Source organism: Balaenoptera borealis (genome assembly GCF_965194805.1).
Source record: "Balaenoptera borealis genome assembly, chromosome: 5".
NCBI classification, from domain to species: Eukaryota; Metazoa; Chordata; class Mammalia; order Artiodactyla; family Balaenopteridae; genus Balaenoptera; species Balaenoptera borealis.
Genome location: NC_138862.1, coordinates 10,994,837 through 11,017,242, shown reverse-complemented (window position 1 = coordinate 11,017,242; position 22,406 = coordinate 10,994,837). Strand labels below are relative to the sequence as shown.

Genomic DNA, 22,406 nt, shown 5'->3' with positions numbered 1-22,406 from the left:
GTCACTCGGGGTGATAGGAATACCTGCTCTATCTGACTCATTGCATTGGCATCATGAAGTAAAATAGTTTCTTTAAATCCTTGTGAGACAAGGCAGTAAATTGAAAATAAGAAAGATAGGGAAGAGTGTTTTGAACAAGGCAGCTCAATGAGTTCTTGCTTTGATTCATCCTTTAGCCTGAACACAAAGCCATGACAGATAAGGTATAAAAATAGAAAGCTAAAAAGAGATATCTGGCTCAACAGAGGCAGAAGAAAACTCCTGGAAGCCTCTGACCCAGGGGGCTTTTTGTCTAAAATCAGCAGGGAGTTTGGCTCCTATGGGATAAACCCAAGACACAAACACCCAAGATGGCAGACAGGAACTAAGTACATTGCTTAAGTCAAGAACTGGGGTGGGAGCCCCATGGCTTTCCATTGCCTGGAGACCAATATTTTAGAAGAATGAGAGTCTAGGAATGTGGGGCTGGAGACCCAAACCCCAGCCAAAAACAGAGCCTAGTCACATGCTGGCCTCATGACGGCATGGATGTCCCCACAATCACTATGGGACGGAAACCCCAAACTGCCTTTATAAAATCTGGTCCAGGATGAAGTCACAGAGTCCAGGTGAAAGCTATCACAAAATGATCATCAGGGAAAAGCTCATTGGGTGGGGTGGAGGCAGGTGAGCAGAAAAATGAAAAGAGTAAAAACAAAACCCCACTCAAAATGAGCCTAAAAATCAAAACTCTGAAACATGTGAAGAAATATAATATGAAGGACAGTCAAAAATCCTTGACTCATTTTATGAAGCTAGAACACTCATACCAAACCGGATAAAAAAGGACAAAAAAGGAAAATCACAAGCCAATATCACTTCTGAAAATAGATGCAGAAATGCTAGATACAGTATTAGCAAACTGAATCTAGCAATTCAAGGTTTGAAGACTTTAATTCAGAACTTTCCAGTTGCTCTTGGGGCATTATAAAGTGAAATCATACCACGGTTCCAGGCTACCAAACTATGGAGCGACATGGAGATAGGAGCGTTAGTGCAGCAACGTGGAGACGGGAGCGTTAGTGCAGCAACGTGGAGACGGGAGCGTTAGTGCAGCAACGTGGAGACGGGAGCGTTAGTGCAGCAACGTGGAGACGGGAGCGTTAGTGCAGCTGCAGAGCAATGATCCATGCCTCCTCTGTGCAGAAGTGACAGCAGGGAGGGAACATCTGAGTACATAAACGAAGAGAGCACAGACCCATGTAATATGTGAACTTTTTCATCTGCACAAAAACATCTAGAATATTCTTTAAAAGAAAAAAATGCTGCCCTGTGCGCACCGCGGCGGCACGGGCACCCTCCCCTTGCGGGCGTGAGGCGCTGGGAGGAAAGCAGAAGCAAGCGGACTCCACGGGCTTCGGCGCCCCCGTCGTGTGGGCCTGGGTTCCTCAAAACACCCAGCTCCAGCAGCCCCAGAGCCTGTCCCCAGTCCTTCGCAAGCCCCGGCGCCAGCCCGGGCCCTTGGCGGGGAGGATGACGGAGCTGCAGTCTGCACTGCTACTGCAAAGACAGCTGGCAGAACTCAACAGAAATCCAGTGGAAGGCTTTTCAGCAGGTTGAATAGATGACAATGATCTCTATCGATGGAAAGTCATTATTGGTCCTCCAGATACACTTTATGAAGGTGGTGTTTTTCAGGCTCATCTCACTTTCCCAAAAGATTATCCCCTTAGGCCTCCTAAAATGAAATTCGTTACAGAAATCTGGCGCCCAAATGTTGATAAAAATGGTGATGCATGCATTTCTATTTTTCATGAGCCGGGGGAAGATAACTATGGCTATGAAAAGCCAGAGGAACACTGGCTGCCTATTCACACCGTGGAAACCATCATGATTAGTGTCATTTCTATGCTGCCAGACCCTAATGGAGACTCACCTGCTAATGCTGATGCTGCGAAAGAACGGAGGGAAGACAGAAATGGAGAATTCAAAAGGAAGGTTGCCCGCTGTGTAAGAAAAAGCAAGAGACTGCTTTTGAGTGACATTTATTCAACAGCTGTAATTTCAGGGTCTCCGATTGAGAAACATGGCACTGTTTTTCCTGCACTCTACCCACCTATTGCTGGACTTCTGTTGTAACAATTTGGCAAACACTGGCTGGAACTGGGCTGCAGTAAAACATGTCAGTATCAATGCTGACAAGAGCCTAACAAGTGTCAACTTACAGATGATTACGCATTTTGAATTCTAAAGAACTGTTTTAACCTTCAGGAAGAATTGTAAAGACCTGTACATAGCACAACATGATCCGGAAAATATATATACTGTTCATGTACATCCACAAACACACCTTGTACCCAATAATGCTTTCTTGTAGTAAAATAAGAATCATGTAAATTCTAAGAAGATTTTAGCAGGTTTTCTTTCCCTATTCATTGTTTCTTACCAGTTTTAAAAGACTCCTTAAAGCACGTCAGATAAAAAGCAATTAGGATTAAAAGTTTCCATTTAATTTCCTTTAAACTATTGAGGCTTCATTAAACTCTTTTCACTTACTAAACTTTGTATCTTCTTCATTTTGACACACTTCCCTTTGCTTTTATCTCTTCTGTCTACCAGGAAGTTTTCAAATCATTTAGTGCAAATACTGAAACACTCAATAAGCAGCTACTTGATTTTTAATGATGACTTCAGAGGAATGGTTGTCACTAGGTGCTTTGTCCCTTTTGTATTCTACTCACATCCATCTCTTGGATTGGATAGTTCAATAACATGTTTTCGTTGTTGAGAGCTCTTGAATTCAGTCATTATCCCCAAGAACTAAAAAGAGTTGGTTCTGAATTCAATTCAGATTTAAAATTATTGAAATGTACCCCAAACAGTAAACAATTCTGATTTGGTTTTATTTTTGCCTTCAGTTACCTAATGTGAATATTGGATGAATAAATCATGCACAGCTACAGGCTTTCTACTTAACTTCTGGGTTTGCTATTTAAAATGCTGTTTACGCACATACCCTTTTCCTCAACCCTTCATATTTCTTTGCCTCTATTCTCTATACTGCAGATTTTTCTCACCTGTTGTACAAAGAAATTGTGATGTATATTTTCATGTAATTTGATTTTGGAATTTTGTCACCTTATGTAGTGAGTTCTTCCAAAATATAATTTTTTTCCAATTAAAAAAAAAGAAAAAAATGCTGATTTTTTTTTGCCTTGTAGAAAGTTACAATTGTTTTTACCAAGAGTCTACATGGGGCTTGATTTACGCTCCATGCATTGGCTGGAACATGGATTAGAGATTTGATAGAAAATTAAATCCTGTTTCTTATTTTTTAAAAAAGTTATGCATCCATAATAAATACATAGTCAATAAACCTTATATCTGATAACCAAAAAACCAATATATGTCTACTTAACTCATTGGTTGAAGAAGTAAATACAGTAGAAACAATAAGATATTAAATGACATAGAGAGTGCTATATATGAAAACCTCTGGGTTCATAAAGTGGTTCTTAGAGGTAAATTTATAGCATTAAATACATTTTTAAAAAGAAAAATAATATGAATAAATGAAACTTAACTCAAAAGCAAAAGAGGAGGGACTTCCCTGGTGGTCCAGTGGTTAAGACTCCATGCTCCCAATGCCAGCGGGGCATGGGTTTGATCCCTAGTCAGGGAATTAACCTGGGGCACAGGCTTGATCCCTGGTCAGCATCCCTCATGCTGCACAGAGTGGCAAAAAAAAAAAAAAAAACAAACAAACTATGAGATACACTAAAGGAAGTAGAATAAATTAAAATTTAAGCCAAGAACAGAAATTAACAAAAAAGAGAACAAAGAAAAATAGAAAGGATCAACTAAATGAAAAGCCACTCGAGAAACATAATTTGAATATTTAGATGAAATATTTCTCCAGCAAAAAATAAATTCCCAAAGTTAATTCATAAATAAATACAATTTCAGCAGGAAGCTAGAATCTACAAAAAGATATCAATTCAGTGAATAGATTTAGTAGTAGATTAGACACAGCTAAAGAAAGAGTTCATGAATTAGAAGAAGTAGGTTGAAAATATCTAGAGTGAAGCACAAGGAAAAAAAAATAATGGAAAGTACAAAAAAGCAGTATAAGAAATATAGGGAAAAGGACTAACACAAATGCAGCTGGCGTCCTAGAAGTAGAGACGAAAGTAAATGGAGCAGAAGAAATATTTGGAGAGGTAGAGATTGAGAATTTCCCCAAACTGATTTCAAAAAATCAAGCCACGGATTAAAGAAATATTAAAAACATCAGGCAGAATTACTTCAAAGAAAGTCACCTGTAGGCACATCATAATACAAGTGCAGCAAACAAAAGACAAAGAGAACATCTTAAAATGAGATGGGGGAAGAAAAAGATTCATAACTTAAAGAATCACCAATAAAATATATGTCTTATTTCTCAAAAGGAATGATAGAATCTCCCCCCCAAAAAAAAAGAAATGACATTTTCAAAGTGCTGAAAGAAAATAACTGCCAACCTAGAATTCTATACCCAGTGAAAATATCCTTTAAAATTGAAAGCAAAATAAAGATTTTAATAATTCAAGGAGCATGTTGTAATCTCTGGTGTTGTCACTAAAATAATAATGAAAGAATGCGTAGATAATAAATTATGGGGAGCATGTTGTACTCTCTGGTGTTGTCACTAAAATAATAATGAAAGAATGCATAGATAATAAATTAATTATGGGGAAATATGAAATAAAAACTTCAGTAATCCAAAAAAGGAAAGAAAGAAAAGGAACATTTGACAAGTGAAACTAACAGAAAATAATTATTTAGATGGTAGATTTAAACCCAGATTCATGAGTAATTATATTATATATAAAAGACAGAATACTTCAATTAAAAGACAAGGATTATCAGGCAGGATAAAAACATAAAGCCTGCTATATGTGCTTTATAAGAGACATCTTTTAAATATAAGGGTACAGACATGCTAAAAGCAAAAGAACAGAAAACAATATGCCATGCAAACACTAAACAAAATAAAGTTGGCATAAGTATGTTAATAACTGACAAAATAGACTAAGAAGCATATTAGAGATAAGGAGGAGCATTTCATAATGACAAGACTCAATTCATCAGAGAGATATAAAAATTCTATATTTGTATGTACTAAATGTATCATCAGTTTATAAAGCAAAAATTGTAGGAAAAAAAAGAAGAAAAAGACAAATCTATGAACAGGGTGGAATTTTAACACACTTTTATCAGGAAATGATTAAACAAACAAATAAACCAACTGTGGTGCCTCCATACAATGGAATATTACTCAGCAATAAAAAGAATGACTATCAAACCATGAAAAGACATGAAGGAAACTTAAATGCATATTGCCAAGTAAAGGAAGTCTGTATGAAAAGGGTACATATAGTATGATTCCACTCATATGACACTCTGGAAAATGTAAAACTGTAGACACAGTAAAGTGATTAGTGGTTTCCAGGGTTCAGGAGGAAGGGGGGAAGGATGAATAACACAGGGGATTTTTAGGGCAGTAAAATTGTTGTAAGTTTTTAGGGCAGTAAAATTACAGTAATGGTGGATGCAAGATACTATGCATCTGTCAAAATCTATAGAACAAAGAGTGAAATTTGATGACTGCAAATTTTTTTACAAATCATTTAAGAAATTGGGGGAACTCAGGAAGGAATGCAGACTGTGACAAGAGAAGTTAACTAGTGAACTTTTTTTTTTTTAATTTTATATTTGGCTGCATCGGGTGTTCGTTGCTGCACGCAGGCTTTCTCTAGTTGTGGCGACCGGGGGCTACTCTTCGTTGCGGTGCGTGGGCTTCTCATTGAGGTGGCTTCTCTTGTTGCAGAGCACGGGCTCTAGGCGCGCAGGCTTCAGTGGTTGTGGCTCGCGGGCTCTAGAGCGCAGGCTCAGTAGTTGTGGCGCACGGGCTTAGGTGCTCCGCGGCATGTGGGATCTACCCGGACCAGGGCTCAAACCCGTGTCCCCTGCATTGGCAGGCGGATTCTTAACCACTGCACCACCAGGGAAGCCCTAACTTGTTAACTATTGCAGTTCTCAAGTTAACTATTACAAACATGAAACAACCTCACTGAAAGGGATGGGTAGGTGGGGTGGGGAGAGGTGTTGACCTAAGTGTCTTTGGAAATGAATGAGATCTCTAAGACTAAAGGCAAAAGGAACTGCATATGAGCTCTGTACACTAATGGATAAAGCTGTTTCCCTCTGGGTACTGGTTAACAATTCTGATACAGCTATATATGTATACTAGACTGGAACAATCACATCAACGGATGGCCGATGGTGGAGCCAGGTTTCTCAGTATTAGAATGGGAGTTTATGGATAAACAAGGGTAGGATCCATGTAGTAATGGATTTGAGATATCAATACGAACTCATGCTTTGCTTAATGTAGATACAGATGGTTACATATACAAGGGTTTATAGTTATACTATATGTACACCACTTAGTACACATATATTTTTTGCTCTGTCATCGGAGAAGTCTAACAAGAAATGACACCCCAGTATCAACAAGCATGTCTTAATACCCAAATTTTGGTTTCTAACACCGTTCTCCAATAAGATGAACCAGGGCTCCTTGGAGAAATGGCTGATTCTAAGACTAGGCAGGACATATACAAGATGAGCCTGGATAACTTGGTAGTCCCTGAAAGTGAGGAAGAGCTCAACACAAAACAAAATAAAACATCGACCGGTATGTCAAAGGACAAAGGACCACAGTAGCCCATTGAAAGAGTTCCAGGGGTCAAAGGATTATAACCCAGGAAATAAAGTAAATATTCACAAGTCCATACGGATGTAAATAAATGATTGAATAAATTAGTAAATGAGGAAGAAGAGACAAATCTCCCATACAGAAGAATTCCAAGGAATTTATGTAGATACTCTGCCTCCAAGGAGAGGGAGTAAAACTCCTTACTCTGTAAGTGAGGGCTGTGCAGAATGACCTCCTTCCAAACTGTACAACATAGAAAGGGAGAGAAAAAGAGTCACTTTACAGGGGATAAACCGGACAAACGCTACCTCAGGCAGGTGACTAAGGCCACCATCAACAGTCATCAATAATGTTGGCAGTACATATGCTTGCTGTGGTGTCATGAAAATAGCACTTCACCTTTGTGATCTGGCTCCCACCAACCCAAACCCCAGTCTTATCATGAGAAAAACACCAGGCAAATCCCAATATTGGGGTACCGTACAAAATACCTGACCAGACCTTATAGAAACTCTCAAGGGCATCAAAAGAGGGAAAGTCTGAGAAGCTGCTACAGCCACCAGGAGCCTAAAGAGGCCTGACAACTAATGTCATGTGGGATCCTGGAACAGAAAAAAAGAACATTAGGTAAAGATTAGGAAAATCAAAATGAATTATGAACTTTTGATAATAAGGTATCGATATTAGTTACATTAGTATGTACCATACTAACGTAAGAGGTTAGGAATAGGGGAAACTGGATGAGGTATATAGGAACTCTCTGTACTATCTTCCCAATTTTTCTGACAGTCTACAATGGTTCTAAAAGTAAAGTCTGTTAAAGGGAAAATTTTAAATGAACAAACTACCTCTATGCAAAAAACATAGATGAATCTCTCAAATATAAAGTTGAGCAAAGGAAGTCAGACACAAATCTACAAACTCTGATTCCTTCCATACAGAGTTCTTAAACTGGCAACTATGGCATGAGAAGTTAGGAAGATGTTTTCTCTGGGGAAGTGGAGCAGATGATGGCCAGGGGATGTCATGTGAGGGCTTCTGGGGTGTAATTAATATTCAATATCTTAATCCAGTTTGTGGTCACATGGATATGTTCACTTCATGAAAATTGATTGAGCTGATGCTCATTATTTGTCTACTTTTCTGTACAACTCAATAAACCTCAGTGATGGAAAGAAAACAAGGATGCATGAAGAATGAATCAGAATATGTTTCCACATGGGTAAACGTAAAAAACAATGTTGAATTTTAAAAGTAATTTGCCAAATAATACCTAAAATATACCAATTTAAAAAACATAACATCAGTAAAACAAACTATATCTTACTTACAGACTTATAAAATTTAGTCTAAGTACAAAAACAAACAAAAATAGTAAACTCATGATAGCAGTTGCCTCTGCAGAGGGAAGAATGGAAATAGAATGAAGGAGTGAGGTGTGGAGGGTCTTTATAATGTTTTATAAATATGAAATATCTGGAATACATGTTGCAAGATGTAAAGTTGTGATATAGCTTGGTTCAGCTATGTGGGTAATCATGATTTTAACCTCTATTCTTTTTCCTAGTACACTTGCATATATTTGTACATATATATACAGAGAGAGAGAGAGAGAGAGAGAAAGGTGTATAAGAACATGCAACCAATACCATATAGAACAATAACAGGAGATATTAATAATATCTCCTAATAATAGGAGAATTAATAAGTATTTTGTGATCAATACTTGGTCTCGGTGTTTCTGAGGATGAATGGATGCGTAAATCTTTTGCAATATGGAAACTTTTGGCTTTTTTTTTTATGAAGAGCCTAACTCAAAGATTAATTACCTTTACATTTCACCACCCCCTTGTTAATAACAAATCTTTCATGAAATGTAATCTCAAATTTTCCTGGAAGATAAATTACATCTGCTGACAAGCCTCTTTAGAACCACTGGGAACAGACAGATATTGGAGGTCGATGAGAAAGCAACCCAGCTGCTTGTTCATTCACTCTGTAGCACGGACCACGTGAGATATGATGGGGTCTGAACTCGGCTGGTAGCAGAGGAGTGGGGGAGGGGAGAACAACAAACAAATAGAGAGAAACGTTTTGAGGCTGAGCTGTCAGAAGTCACTGAATGGCTCTGAATAATGTGGCAGAGCCCAGGACTCCAACAGATGAGAAGAGGCATCTAGGACGTCAGCTAGGGTTGACAGCAAAGTTTGAGTGGCTGCGTGGAGGTTGGTGTCATGAACTGAGATGGTAAAGATGAGGGAGAAATTTAGGAAGTTTGTCTTTTGAAAATGGGAAATTTGGGATGCCTTTCAAAGTCCAAGTCTAGAAGTGGGCGCTTGTATATTGAATTTGGAGCTCAGAGAGGAATCAGGCAGGAGATATACACTTGGTTGTCATCTGTATACTGATGGTACTTCATGCCAGGGGACGTGATGAGACCCCCATGGAGAAAGGGTAGCTAGGGAAGAGAGGTCTGAGGTTCAAGTCTGGAGACACTCCAGGGATTCGAGCTTCACAGAGGAGTGTGGAACCAAATGAGAAAAACAAAGGCTATTCCAGAGCTTTCTGCAGCGAGGGAATTGGCCACCATCACTTGCATTTTGGCAGAGACTCAAAGGCAGGCAGAAGAGCGGGAAAACCTCGTAGTGGAAGAAAGGGACGGCTTCAGTATCCCTGATTCGAGGCTGTGGGCCTGGGGAAGCTGGAGGTGGGGTAATTAGAGCAGGGCATCCTATGTGAATGCTTAGGGTGCATATTTGGCTTTCTCTGTTGGCCTTAAGTTGGAAGCGGGGACAAAAATTGGAAAGCTGTCAGTTATTAAGTCCTGGCCATTTGGGGTCAGTTGTTGCAGAAGTTATTGATGAACTTCCTGTATCGTTGCTGGAGATGGCAGTCTAGCTGCCTACACGTCGGACTGACAGCAGGCTGGCTTCCTGGGCTGGTTACTGTAGTCAAGGGGTTGACTTCCTGGACAGTTTGCTGCTGATTGTGGGTCAGAGTTCTCTTTATGTGTATGATCTGACTATTGTCCATTTGTATATTCAGTCTCTCCGGAGAGTAAAGCAGAAGAGGAGACTAAGAGGGAACAGCAAGAGGTAGGAGGAAGGGCAAGGAAAAACACCATCCTGGGAGTCAGGAAAATAAAGCATCTCCAGAAGGAGGGAGTGGTTAACTGGCAAGGGTTGCTGAAATGTCTGATAAGAGGAAAATGCAAAAGTAGATCGAGGTTTTCCAGATGAAAAAGAGATGCAACCATCATTCTTGCTGAATTCTTACACAGGAGAAACATTTTCCTGAGGCAATGGTTGGAAACAGGAACTAACAGGATGAATTAGGAAGAAAAGATACCAGTCAGTCCCTGCAGGTGGCACCTTACATCATTGTGGAGGACCGAGCAGCAAACACTGCCCCCTACTGGGAAGAAATACTGGCTGATTAGATCACACCTGATATTTCCGTGAACCTCAGCCCCCTCCCAGGACTTAAGCCCCACACTAAAGGCTCTATTATTCCATTTTAGGGAATTCTACTGCCAAGTAGATTGGGAAACTGGTCATTCTTCTTCACAGACTGTTAGAAACAAGGCAAAGAAAACTGAAGACAGCAGTCCCGGGTTTAATCTCCAGCATTCCATCCCAGGAACTTCAAATCTGCCACAAGAATGTTAACCACGAGAAGAAATTGTTTAATGATGCTTTCCACTATCATGAATTTGGTTTTCCTATACCTACGTAATGTAACCATGTTACAAAAACACGTACAATTGAGAACAGATAAAATTATCCAGAACCTCTCTCCCTTAGCATTGCTCTGTTAGAATTACCTTACACTTGAATTTGATGGATGACATAAGCAGATGTTTCTGCCCCTTCATGAGGGGACAGTTGCCTCACTTCTAGATGTGAACGCTAACTCCTGTTCTTCTGGAAACTGACTTAGAGGCTGCGGAAACCTAAGAGCAGAGAGACAGGGAAAGGACGACCTTGAGGTTCTTCTTCTTTGTCCTGCTGCCTTCACTCCAGCCCAGGCTCTCATCTGGATCACCCAACAGTCTCCTACCTGGTCCCCTGGGCTTGTTCCTCTCCTGTGCACCCTTCACACGGCTGCCAGAGCATCTTTCAAAATCCCCAATCTATCAGTACTATCCTTCTCCCTACGAAAATTCAAAGGTCTTCCCTTTCTCAAAAGGCTCCAGTCTGGACTCCCTAATAATACACAAAAGATCCCTCCACGTTCTGCCCCTGCCAGCAGTTTTCAATCTTGGCTACATTTTAGAATCCTTTAAAGATTTGGGAGCTTTAAAACCTGTCCAGTTGGGACTTCCCTCCTGGTCCAGTGGTTAAGACTCTGCACTCCCAATGCAGGGGGTCTGGGTTCGATCCCTGGTCAGGGAACTAGATCCCGTGTGCCGCAACTAAGACCCGGCACAGCCAAATAAATAAATATTTTTAAAAAACCAAAAACTAAATCTGCCCAGTGGTTCTGATTTAATCAGTCTGGGGAGGGTCCCAGGTATCCAGAGTTTTAGTTCACTTCTCCAAGACCTGGTGACACCTTCTTGAACTATTTGCATATTCCAGCGGCTCGAAAAGAAGAAAGCCTTTTGTGTTTCCAAGGTCACTCCATGCAGCATATGGCAGGTTTCAGACAGAGAAATGGGGATGGGGATGAGGAAGGGAAATGTGGGAACCCGGATCTGGGAGGGTGCTTGTGAGACCTCGATAGACAGCAGCCCCCGGACTGACCAGTGGCCCGAGAAGTGAAGCAGCCAGCGAACAGGAAAAGGAGGGTCAGTCCTCCTGGACTACAGGGGCACTTCCGCTTGGGGGACCATCCTCCCAGGCAGCTCGGCCCCTCAGCAGATCTTCGCCTGCTCCTTTTTCCCTAGGCAGTGTAAGGGTAACTACAAATGGAAAGAAAAGATTTTCCCTGGTGCCAAAAGGGAAAGAGAACTCCCTCCCTCCCTTTCTTAGGGTGTTTCCTTTACAATCCTTTCTCTGTCTCTTTGAGATGTGTGTAAGCCTTTCAAAAAAACCTAATAGCCCTTTAGCAGTTTGACTCCCCAGAGACGTCTTTCTTGGGGGCCTTGGAGCCGTCTCTTTGAAATGTGACTATCAAGGAGGATGGTACCCTGACTCCCTGTCTCTCTGGCTCCAAGTTGTAACTTCCTGCTTTGACAAAGGCATGAGAATTTTAATTTTTCTTAACATTAGGTGTTGCCTGCCAAATTCTGCTTGGGAGTGGAGGAGGGAGGTGAAACTTTGGGGGCATCACTCCAGACTCAGGCACCCTCGACCCAAAGCTACAGGACTGGTTCTGGTCTGCCACTGCTGTCTCCTGCTCTAGCGAAGTGGGATAAGCATGTGTAAATGCCAGGTAGGAGCCACACTGCCATGGAAGTTGGATTGCCCAATAAGCACACATGAGCTGACCAGTGGAGGCCATGCCAAATCTCATGGAAGGGGGATCAGGAACTCATATACATATCACAGCAGAGAGTAGGACCAGGCGAGTCAGGGTTACCCGCTATAGTAAGTTACTGCCCAAAGAAAAAGCAATGGAAAAAGGTCCCCCACATTCTTAAACACAAAAGTCGTCTGCTTCTGGAGAAGATGAGAGCAACTTCCCAGGTAGAACTTGAGGACTGCTGCTCACAGCTCTACTGGGAATGGGAAAGGAGTTTCTTAGCATGGAAGTGTGGACAGGCACCCACTGGTCTGGGAGGAAATGCCCATCTCCTGGACTCCACTCTTGTTATTGTCCTAGAGGTTGATACTTAACTGTCTGAGAAAGAAGATGAGATCATGAGATCTTGCAGGTTTCAGGGCCTGCAAAATAGGTTTCAGGACCCCGAGGGCCGGGTGGAGGTGGATGAGAAGGGTTACAGTCTTTGGGTCCAAGAGGTGTGGTTGGTGAGAACAGGGGAGTCTTAAAGAGCCATTAGAGCCTGGGACCGTACGGGTGGGTACACAGAAGAAAGCTCTAGGTCCATGGGCTCCATGCTAGTGCTCCAGGATCAAGCCCAGACAGAGAACCCACCCCTGAACTATGACCTCATCCCCGCAGGCCCCCACTCTGCAGTCGGAGTGTCCATGACTTCTGCAAGCTAATCATGGGCAGCATCTGTTACTCTCCAGTCAAGGTACACCTCAGCTACACTCTGGACTCCAGGAGGAGTGAGCTCAATAATAATCTGGAACCTCTGTAAGCCTTGGGGAGCACTAGATCCCAAGGTGGGCTTTGAACTTGGTGTTATCACCAACCAGTGGGTGTGGACCTGGAAGTCCCATACCTCGGTAAGAGTGGGAATGTTGATGCCCTGGGAACAGGGGACAGACGAGATAAGCACTCCATTTCTATGAGTTTGCTTTTGTGCCAACCATCTAAAACACCTTTCCTTTTTTGATCCATGTGGCAGAGTCCTTCCTGTCTGCCAAGAGTCAACATTAGCATCACGTTGCTGAAGGAACCTTTCCTGGGTCCCCTTAGGTCGAATGGCCCAATCCTTCCTCTTGCATTCAGTCCTTGTTGATGAACCCAAGTTTGTGTGTCTGATGCACAGTGAGGCCAAACAAACCAAAACATCAGAGTTTGGAGCAGAGAAAAGTTTATTGGAAGTCCAAGCAAGGAGAACAGGCAGCTCATGTTAAAAAAGCCCAAAGTCCCCGATGATCTGGGGGGAAGAGTTTTTAATGGCAAAATTTGGGGGTGGGCTGCAGCGTATGTGACCTTCCTCTGATTGGCTGGTGGTGAGGTAACAGGCTGGTGTTCAGCCTTCTGTTTCCAACCAGTCTGGGGTCCTCATGGGTGGAGGCCTTGGTTCCAACAGAAGAACTCAGAGGCATATTGCCATGTATATGCCCCAGGAGGAACCAGGACCCTGCCCCATCCCTGCACTACTGTTTCTTGACTGCTTTTCCTTTGTTTCTGCATTGCCTCATTCCTCTAATTAGTGACTGTTTGAATCTGCCCTTTGGAACTCAGGGAAGGTCTAAGAGGCTGAAACCATTTTCCTACACACAAGAAATGGGGGACACAGAAAGGCTTTTGTACTCGGGAGGGTCCCACAGGGTCCTGCTGGGTTTCATCCTGTCTGGATTATAAGGATTTTGACTCATCTCTAGCTCCATCATTTTGCCCTGTATTGGGCACCTAGCAGGTACTCAATAACTGTTCAGAGATGAATGAAGGAATTCAGGTGCAGAAACTAGTCTGAGGATGGTTTGCCCATTTGACAAAGTCACCCAGCTTGTTAGTTTCTCATCTCTTTGAACCAACCAGGAATAGAGACCAAAACTCAGATTGGCCTTTTCATTTCAGGGCATGTCCTGTCCTTCATACAGGTGTAGAATTACCATAGAGTTTTTGTTGTTGGTCACTCCTAATAATCCCTAGTGGCTACCTGGGTGGAGCTCACATTGTGCGACAATGAGGAAAACCCATGCCCCACCCAATCCCGTCCCCTGTACTCACTCACCTGACCCCACCCGATGACTTGGTCCCTCCATCAATCAACAAGAGTACACTGAGGACATACTGTCGATTATTCTCTACCGAGACAAGTGAAGTGCAAAGAGTTGTTAAGGGCACTGGCCTGAGACTGGAACTCAGCCAAGGCTGGTCAGATGACCACATGATCAGAGGTCACAATACTCCTTATTAAGCCAGGCAGTTTGCCTTAAGAAAGGTGGCTGCAGAATTTCTGAGTTTTCCATACAATCTCACCATGGCTACTGTCAGGCATGGGTGAGGTTCTCATCTTCCAAAGTCTCCTTCTTTAGAAAACCACCTGCTTTACTTTAAGAGAAGTACATCCTTACAAAAAGTGAGCTCTTTGAGGGTCCAGAATTTCAACATATGCCACCAAACTCTTTCCTTCGCTCTGAAATTTTGGAGTAGCTCTTCACCTTGTGAATTTGTAACACTCCAAAGCAGGAAACGCACACATTCAAACACATGTAAATACCAAGAGTTATTTCCTAGTAAGCCCCTCCCATATTCCAGTTACACAGATGCAACAAGATAGAGAAATTTTCATCTAAGCAGCTGGTGTCAGAAGTCCAGCCTTTATCAGGTGAGCCCACGGGTGGCAGACCCTGAGCCCTGGAACTTGTGTTGACTGGCGCAGGGCCTTCAGAGGAAGAGGAAGCCACCCTATGTAGTTTGGCCCTAGGTGAGCGTTTGTGGGTGGGTGGGATTCAGGAGGATACAGGGTGAGGAAGAGGGGGAGGGAGAGGGAGATGGTAGAATGTTCTGCAAGATGAGATCCCCTTCTCTCAAATCAAAATGAATGGCCAATTAAGTAGAGGAAAAGATGCTCAACATCACTAGTCACCAGGGAAATGCAAACACACACCACGATGAGATGTCACTTCTGCCACTAGGATGACCAGCATGAAAAAATCAGATAACAATAAACAATAAGTTTGGGCAAGGATGTGGAGAAATCAGGACCTTCATACACTCCCGGTGGGTGTATAAAAGGGTTCAACTGCTTTGGAAACCAGAAAGGCAGTTTCTCAAATGCTTAAACATAGAGTTACCGTATGACCCAGCCATTCTACTCTTGGTATCTACCCAAGGGAAACAAAATTTCATTTGTCCACATAGAAACTGCACATAAACGTTTGTAACAGCATTACTCATAAAAGCCAAAAAATGGAAACAGCCCAAATGTCCATCAACTGATGAATGGATACACAGAATTCTGTATATCTATACAATGAAATATTATTCAACCATAAAAAGGAATGGAGTACTGATACAGGTTACAATGTGGATGAACCTAATAAATGCTATGCTAAGTGAAAGAAGCCAGTCACAAAAGATCACATATTATATGATTCTGTCTGTATGAAGTCCCTGAATAGGGAAATCTATAGAAACAGGAAGTAGATGGCTGGTTGCTTAGGGCTGGGCTGGGGGCGGGGGCAGGGGAAGGACGAGGAGATAAGGGAGGTGATAATAAAGGGTTTGGGGTTTCTTTCTGAGGTGATGAAAATGTTCTAAAATTGACTGTGGTGATGGTTGCCCATATCTGTGAATATATCAAAAACCATTGCATTGTACACATTAAATGGGTGAATTGTATGTCTGTGAATTACATCTCAATAAAGACGTTTAAAACAAACAAACAAAATCAAAGACCTTCTTTCTGTCCTTTTGATTTCTTGTGGCAGCTGGTGACTGAGGCACACTTTGTGACCTGGGAGGTGTGGGTCCCAATAGAGGCAGAGGCAGGTGGGGAGGGAGTGAGGTGGGAAGCAACAGGCACCATACAAGGCTCAGGGCTTCCTAAGCTATGGGGTTGGGGTTTGAACTCACCCAGGTCTTAGAGACCCGAGCAGGACCAGTTGACATCAGGGTGCAAACATGTCCTCTAATCCACACTGCAATCCCTAGGAGCTGGGAATGTGCTGGTTCCTCTGTACTCGCTTTGTCAGTGTGTCCTGAGTACCACTGACTATCATCTTGCAGATTTCTCCTTCTCCCCTCTTGTCTGAGAAAAAGTGAAATAAGTGCATGCAAAGACTCCCTCTGTTTACTCCAGCTCAAAAGAGGCCAGACTACCCCCCGAAAACACCTTGGCTTGGGGTGTCTCCTAGTCACTCCCACCCCCAAGACACCTAGCGTCCACCTCGAAGTTGGTAAAAATTCCCGTGTGTTGAGCTTAGTGAGACAAGACAGAAGTTTCTGGGAAAAAAACAAAAACAAAAACAAAAACTTTTTAACGGCAGTATTTTTTTTTTTTAATGGAACATTGTTTAAAAGTAATTTCAACATACAGTCTTTGTCAGTTGAGTTGTATAGCACTTGTATGTTAAATGCCTCACATTCGGAGATTATTTTGTTTTCAGACCCAACAGGGAATTCCTCAGGAATGAATCACTATTGTGCATTCAGAATTCTGTGGCTGCATTGTTTTTTATCTTTATAAATACAAGTCTTCAAAACCTGTTTATTCCATTCTATTTAGACAGCAACAATAACAAGATTCTTAATGCATATCCCACCCCCCAACCTGTACTCTTTCCCTATGCTACCATTTTGATGCTTACAAAAGAACACCTCAGTTCAGCAACCAAGTTTTACAACTACTATTCCTACCCATCAAATGGTGATGCAGAAGGTCGTACTTCTCCTGAGTTTTAATATATTAAGAGTACGTTACTTACCTAGGACCGAAGGACTGTGCCTTACTTTATAAGAAACAAAGATAAGCCACATCAGTTGAATTCCATATATGTGATGCTACGTATTCAATTTATTAAAAACTGAAATAAACATCATAATCAAACTAAGGCTCCAAACTCATGCTCTTCACGTGGAAGACAGTACAAGAGCAGACACGATAGAGACTGCCTTGCAACAGCAAAATGGGAAGGTGTTTGGGTCCCCTGTTGATTTCTGAGCCACTGTGCCAGATCTGATCTGCCAATCTTCGGGCTTCTGCGTATATGTGAACAAATAAACCCTTATCTATTCAAAATAAATACATAAATATTTTCTTCTTAAAAAAAAAAAGAATTATGTGTCTGCAGTGGTTCCATATTGCAGGTCCAGGTCAAAAACTCAGGAATCTCCCTTCTGTCCCAGCTCCTTAAGGTGGGCCCTGCAGATCCCAAGGGGACAACCTTTCGGAAAGCTGCTAGGTGTCTAGATTAATCATATCTTTGAAATGTTTTCTCATCACTCAGTGATTTCTTGCTTTAGCTTAACTCCGCTGGTTGGATAGATCGGGCAGATCACAGTGTGAACACAGCTGGGGGCGTGGAGATAAGAACCAGCCTCTCTCGGATGCATCTGGGGAAAGGCAGGCCCGCGTTTCCATGTTGGTACACAGAGTCTGCACCCAGGAAACAGCCCGGTGAAATATTCGTGTGCATTACCTGCCTTAGGTTCTAGCCTCCCACACAGACACGGCCCACTCAATAGTGCTTGAGGGAACTACATCCATACAGAGTTAAAGAAAAAGGGTTCGAGCTGGGTTGTAAGCAATTCATTCAACAAATAGCTATTGAGTGATGATTTCATTCCAAGCCTCTGCTAGGTGCTGAGAAACCAGAGACAAATAAATCAAAAGAGCTGGCGAACTGGCTGGAGGTTGGAAGGGAGGCCAACCACCGGGGTCTCGATCAGTGGGGTGAGAGCTGTGCTGGGAGCTCAATGGGTCTGCAGGAGCCACAGCAGGGACATGTAGTTCCCCGACCAGGGGTCAAACCCATGCCCCACCCCTGCAGTGGGAGCTCGGAGTCTTAACCACTGGACCGCCAGGCAAGTCCCAGGGACACACAGTTCCATTTGATGGGACAGGCAAGCGGCAGGCAAGTCATCCCAAAGGACATGATGCCTGAGAAGTTCCCTGAGAACAACTAGAAGCTGGAAAGTCAGAGAAAGGCATCGCAGGTGAAGACAGATGTGGAAGTATGGCACACACGTCCAGAGAAGCGCAGATGCCCACTGTGCTTGCTGTCTCTGCGGGAGGTGAGAAAGAATTCCCACTGTAAATGGATGCACCTTAGGAGACTGAGTTTGGACTTTAGGATGAAGATGAAGGAGGTATGAAGATCAGACATATGTGTTAGAAAGCTCACTCGAGCTGTTTGTTGTGTGGAGAATGGATGGGGGAGGCTTTGCCTATAATAAAGTGAGAAAGGGTGAGCGTCTGATGAGGTGGCAACACAGGGGGCACATCCTAAAGATAGAACAGAGAGGGATCGGGACTTGCAGAAGTGACTGAAGTCGGGGATAAGGAGACAGAGGCCGCCTTCCATGGCCCTAGCTTGAGTCACTGGGTAGACAGGGCTGAGATCTGGAAGTGCGGGTGGGAAATCAATGAGCCCTGCCGGATAGGCAATTCTGGAGTTCCTGAGAGAGGGCTGGGTGGAAACATGTGCAGGGAACAAGGGCCTGATCCACATAAGCACGTCAAGACTTCTTTCTGAAAGAAGGAAAGCACATCTCTGATGGTGCGAGACATAAACACACATCAGCGGGTCAGCCTCGAATATCTTTCTTGGGGGGATTAAATGATGGGGCAGGGGTGACGTATCCCAGGCTCTTCCTTGCTCATGAGAGGACCTGAGTCGGTGATGAGAGGAAACTGTGAGCAGGTCCTATTCGGTTTAATACAATGCTTGGCCTTAAAACTGCATCGCAAACCATGCAAGAGGTGAGAGGACCACTGGTAACCAGCAGCTTTAGCATCTGAAAAAATTTAGAGACACTTACTCTGGCTTTTAGAATGTTTTTAGACCAGGGACTGCACAACGACAGCACCATCTAGAATCACAGGCCTAACACATCGCCTCAGGTCTAGGTTAGCTAATCGGTTTAACTCATCATTTGGTGTTTTCTGGAAGGACATCTATGAGATAACTCTCTCTTGAAAGGCTTCAGAATAACCAAACATTAGGACAGAAGATATTTTTTAAAACATGGGAAATATGCAAAGAGTGAGCAAGCAGTCGCTGGACACCTTTATAAAAATATCCATAGAAGTGAATATATATGATGAAAAATGCAATACAGCTAGAGGTCCTTCTTCACCCTTTTTTATTGATATACGAGTATATTCACCCAGGTGTTCTTCTCACCCAGAGAGAATTAGGTCGTATTCCTTACTACAGCACTGGTTTGAAGTATTTATGCTTCACTAATGGTACTGATATAAAGTTAGCTAAGAGAAGATATAAACTGGAATTTTAATTATGTAGGAGTAAAAAAAATCACCCCAAAACTTAGTGACTTAAAACAACCACCACTGTATTCTCTCACGCTGGGCTGTGGATTGGCTGGTGTGAGTTGGCAGCTCTTCTGCTCCATGAGGTTGGCTAGCAGTACAGTCTCTGAGGGCTCTATTTTGCTAGAACATTCCAAGATGACATCTCTGCCATCTTGGTGCTCCTCCCTGTGGCCTTTGTCTCCACGGAGGGATCTTACCCTCTAGGGTCTCTCCGTGTGGCCTCTCTCCACAAGAGGTAGTTGGACTTCTTACACAGCAGCTGGCCGCCAAGAGGGCAGAAGCAGAGGCTGCCAAGGCCACTTAGGATCAGAGCAGGCACAGTGTCACTTTCAGCATGTTCTGTTGGTTTAGTCAAGTCCTAGCGGCGATGCAGACTCAGTGTGGGAGCAGACGTCACCAGGGCACTGATGCCGGCGGGTGTGGCTCCTTGGGGGCCGTCTTTGCACACTGGCTGCCACGGTTCACAGGGCAAGAGGGATGAGCAGTGAGGTGGTCAGAACCACAGCTCTGGAGTCAGATTAATACAGGTTGAAATTTTGACTCAACCACTTCCTGACAGTAGATGTGACCATGTGGTGTAAGACATAAAATGAGACTCGAGATCATGTGGTCTTGACATCTGGTGAAATTGGTGGCCCTCTTATGGCCCAACAGCAAGTTTCCCTCCCCACTCTGTTCCTGTGGATAAGGTCCCCCAGCTAAACACCTAGCCCCCCCACCCCTTATCAAACAGATCAGGCTCAGTTCCTGCTTACCCCTGAGTAGTGGGTTTCCGTCCCCTCTTGGCTGGTAGAATTGCTCAGACAAGCCCGTCACATCCTCCCAGGGGAACCAGGGGCCACCCCACCCCCTTGTTACTACAGAGCCTGCCTTCCACCGCCCTGCTTGTTCACTCTGTTCTGACTGTAACCCCCATGTGCCCCTGTATGGTATGCAGTACCCCCCTCTCCCGGGCTGTGAGTGTGTGTGACCAATAAACTGCTTTTTATCTCATCTGTCCTGTGTTGGGTGTTGTGTGTTCATCCATCCCCATAACCCTGGGGTAGGAATCCCTCCTTCATGAACAGGGTGAATGGGAGGTGATTAAAACAGATGACAGAAGCAAATGCTTGGTGTGCAAGGAAGGGGTCATGAGCCAAGGAACACAGGTGGCTTCTGGAAGCTAAAAAAGGCGAGGATTCTCCCCTAGAGCCTCCGGAATGAATGCAGTCCTGAGGACACCTTGATTTTAGAAATCTGATTTCTAGAACTGTAAGATAATAAATTTATGTGGTTTCAAGGCCCCGCGTTTGTGGTAATTTGCTACCAGCAGCCATAGGAAATGAATGCATCTTGTTTATCTTCTTCACGGCATCTCTCACTATCTGAAGTTATTTCATTTATTTATTTGTATGTTTATTGTCTAGTTCCTCTTACTAAGCTCTGTGAGAGTGGGCTCTGTGTTGGTCTCCATCACCTCATCTCCAGCTCTGCCAACAGTGACTGGCACATCTGGATGCTGAATAAACACTTACTGAGTGAGCCTTGAGTGAAATATGACAATAGTGCAGTGGCCTATATGTGGCATTGTCTGCGCTTCTACTCTTCCACTGGTTCTGATAATCATGGGGAGCCTGATTTTAAAAATCATAGTAGGGCTTCCCTGGTGGCGCAGTGGTTGAGAGTCTGCCTGCCAATGCAGGGGGCACGGGTTTGAGCCCTGGTCTGGGAAGATCCCACATGCCGCGGAGCAACTAGGCCCGTGAGCCACAATTACTGAGCCTGCGCGTCTGGAGCCTGTGCTCCGCAACAAGAGAGGCCGCAACAGTGAGAGGCCCGCGCACCGCGATGAAGAGCGGCCCCCACTCGCCGCAACTGGAGAAAGCCCTCGCACAGAAACGAAGACCCAACACAGCCAAAAATAAAAATAAAAATAAATTAATTAATTAAATTAAAAAAATCTAAAAAAAAAATCATAGTAACCTTACTTTGCACATTTTATAACAATGCTTTGTACTAAGAATATTGTATCCTTGAAAAAAAAAAACCCACCCAAATTCAAAGCTGTATTTTGTTGCAAAATTGCTTAGGAAAGAGCTTAATGTAACTATTAAACTATATTTATAAACGCCTCATTAAAGGGGAGAGGAGAGATCAGTGTTTGAGTCCACATGGCCTGCAGTGTGCAGTGAAGGGACGGCCTGAGGAGAGATCACGTTCATTGGGGGCTGACAGCTCACAGGGCCACACAGGCTGCCCCAGAGGAGCTGGCCTTGGACAGGCCGTGCGGCGCTGTGAGTCTGGCCCGATGAAGATGCCACACCTCCCCTCTGAGGTTACACCTTACACCTCACACCTCTGTATTAGTTTTCTATCACTGCTCAACGAATTACCAGCAACTTGGAAGTTTCAAAGAACACATTTAGCATCTCACAGTTTCGGTGGGTCAGGATCCAGGTCTGTGATGGCTGCATCTTCTGCTCAGGGTCTCTCCCCAGGTGAGACCCCCTTGGAGTCGAGGTGTTAGCCAGGGCTGCGATCTCACCTGAGGCTCCGAGTCCTCTTCCAAACTCACGCGGTTGTTAGCAGAAGTCATTTCCTTGCAGCTGTAGAACTGACATCCCCTTTTCTAGCTGGCTGCTGGCCAGGGACTGCCCTCAGCTTCTAGAAGCTGCCCCCAGGTGCCTGGCACACGGCCCTCCTCTCACAGCTTGCCTCTTCCCGGCCGGCAGGAGAACCCTGCTACGGCTCTGCTCTCCTTTAAGGACTCGCCTGATTAGGTCAGGCCCACCCGGGAGCATCTTCCTTTGGATTAACTCAAAATCAGCTGAGTCGGGTACTGCGTTCTAACTGTGAAATCCCTTTTCCCATATAAGGTGATATCACCATGGGGGTGATAGCCTGTCACAGTCACAGTGCCTGCCCACACTCAAGGGAGGGGCT

General features: G+C 43.7%; 1 pseudogene across 1 annotated transcript; it reads left to right on the top strand.

Moving 5' to 3' along the window:
• The first annotated feature begins 923 nt into the window (after window positions 1-923).
• On the top strand, window positions 924-6,366 carry LOC309629187 (ubiquitin-conjugating enzyme E2 G1 pseudogene; annotated as a pseudogene). Its single transcript has one exon. The product of its transcript is annotated as a ubiquitin-conjugating enzyme E2 G1 pseudogene (transcript).
• Window positions 6,367-22,406: the final 16,040 nt, after the last annotated feature.